The sequence below is a fragment of the Chanodichthys erythropterus genome, chromosome 17 (genome assembly GCF_024489055.1).
Source record: "Chanodichthys erythropterus isolate Z2021 chromosome 17, ASM2448905v1, whole genome shotgun sequence".
In the NCBI taxonomy this organism is placed as follows: Eukaryota; Metazoa; Chordata; class Actinopteri; order Cypriniformes; family Xenocyprididae; genus Chanodichthys; species Chanodichthys erythropterus.
This window is the reverse complement of record NC_090237.1, coordinates 35,220,737-35,223,236: the sequence shown is the minus strand read 5'-3', so window position 1 is coordinate 35,223,236 and position 2,500 is coordinate 35,220,737.

The window sequence follows — 2,500 nt, the reverse complement described above, 5'->3', positions numbered from 1 at the left end:
AATTGACCGTGTGATTTTAAAACAGTCTGTTAAAAACCCATTACATTTAACCCTTGTTAGTGCTCCCTTATATAAAATCTCAATCCATTTAATAAAATTCTCGCCAAAACCAAAACTCTTTAAAACCTCAAATAAATATCTGTGCTCAACCCTATCAAACGCTTTTTCAAAATCCAAACTAATTACATATCCTTCTTCATTTTTTTCTTTCATGTACCATATTGTATCTCTTATACTCATCGTTATGTCGGCTATATCTCTTCCTTTTACTCCATACGCTTGATTTGTTTTAATTATACTTGGCATTACTTCTTTTAATCTGTTTGCTAAAATCTTTGCTAAAATCTTAAGATCGGTGTTCAACATTGTAATTGGTCTATAGTTTTTTAAGTCTACTTTTTCTCCTTTCTTTTTGTATACTAGTTTCATTAACCCCATTCTTGTTCTTTCATTAATTTCTTCTTTCTCAAAAATGTCTATAAAAACCTCTTTTAAAATCTTTACTAAAACTTCTTTAAAACATGTATAAAATTCAGTTCCCAAACCATCTATACCTGGACTTTTCTTTTTATTCAGTTGATTTATTGCTCTTTCAATCTCTTCTTCTCTGATTTCTTGGTCACATTCTTTTTTGTCTTCCTCGCTTACTTTTGCTTTTATCTGATTCAACAACTTCTTTTTTTCCTCCTCTTCCACCCCTCTTGCACTAAATAGATCCTCATAAAAATACTTTATTTCTTCTAAAATTCTCTCATTCCCTTCTACAATTTCCCCATTTTTTCCTCTTATTTCCTTTATCGTTTCAGCTTTCCCTTTCTTTTTTTCCAGATCAAAAAAGAACTTTGTACATTTTTCTCCTTCCACCACATATTTTGCTTTGCTTCTTAGCCTTGCTCCCTCATATTCTTTTTCTTCTATTTCTTTCAGTTTCCCCTCTATTTCCTTTATCTTTTGTATGTCTTTATTTTCTTTATTCAATTCCTTTTCCAAACTTACTTTTATTTCTTTTTCTTTGTATCTTTTACATTTCTGTATTAAGCTACAATATCTGATCGAGAATTTTTTGATTAAAAACTTTACATTCTCCCACCATATTCTCTTATCCTCTTCATACATTCCATTTTCCCTTTCTTTTTCTATAATTTCTTTAACTTTTGCCACATAATCCTCATTCCTTAAAACCTGCGTATTTAAAATCCATACTCCCGGCCCTCTTTGCATTTTACTCCAGTCCACTATAAAAAATAAAAACTTGTGATCACTAAAACTTGTTTCCTCATACTTAATATTTTCAATAAAATTCTCCACATTTCTACTACATAAAACAAAATCAATTCTGGTTTGGCATACAAAACTTCCCACTATCTGTTTCCTTGAAAATTCTTTTTTCTGTTCATTCCTTTCCCTCCACACATCTATCATATTATTTTCCTCCATTAATGCTTTTAATTCTTTCCTTCCCGTATCAGTTTTAAAAACCATTCCCTCAGCCATATCTTGTTTACTAAAAACTGTATTAAAATCCCCCATAATTATTATTTCTTTATACTTATTTACAATATTTCTTAAAGCATTAAAAAACTCTTTCTTTTCCTTCTCCTCCACTGGTGCATGTACATTTACTAAAATCAAATCTCTTTCTTCATATTTTGTCTCTACTACCATACATTTCCCCAACCTGTCCTTGTACACAACTTTACTCACTTTAAAAACATCATCCTTCATTAAAAAAGCCACACCTCTCCCAAACCTCCCATCTCCATTATTATATAAAATACCACCATCCCATCTCTTTTTATAATCATTCATCACATTCTCTCTCCAGTTCGTTTCTTGCAGTGCAATAATGTCTTGCCTTTTACATTTTTCTTTTACTTTTTCAAATTTCCCCATGTCCATCAGTCCCCTTGCATTAAAAGTAACACAACTTAAAACCATTAAAAGAAAGACAAATAAATACTTAAAAACCATTATTCACCATTTTCTCCTTCCAAGCCCCTTAACACATCATATCTGTTCATTTCAGTCATTATTTTTTTCCTTGCACCTTCCAAATTTGGTTTTACCTTCACTGTTCTTCTTCTTCTTTGTCCTCTCCCGCCTCTGTCTTTGTCCATGTTGTCCAACTTTATTTCTCCTTCACTGTCCATTTCTTTATTTTGATCCATCCTTCCATGTCCATCTCTCTCCACGTCCTCCATAAAAATATTAAAACTGTCCGATATTTCCATTTCCGTCCATTGAGTGTCCTGCACGATCGTTTTTTCATTATTATTACGGTTGTCTTTCTCACGTTCTCCTTCCTCTCTGCTGCATGTTGCTCCTTCCATTTCTTTCTGTAGTCCTTCTTCCTCTTGTGCTTCATCAATTTGTCCATCCTCCATGTTGTTTCCTTCATGCACCTGTCCGTCCACCTGTTTTTCCCTTCCTCCTTCCTCTCCCTCCATCCAACATTCACATTTATTTAAAACTCCCTGACACTCCGGGCACCTGACCGCAT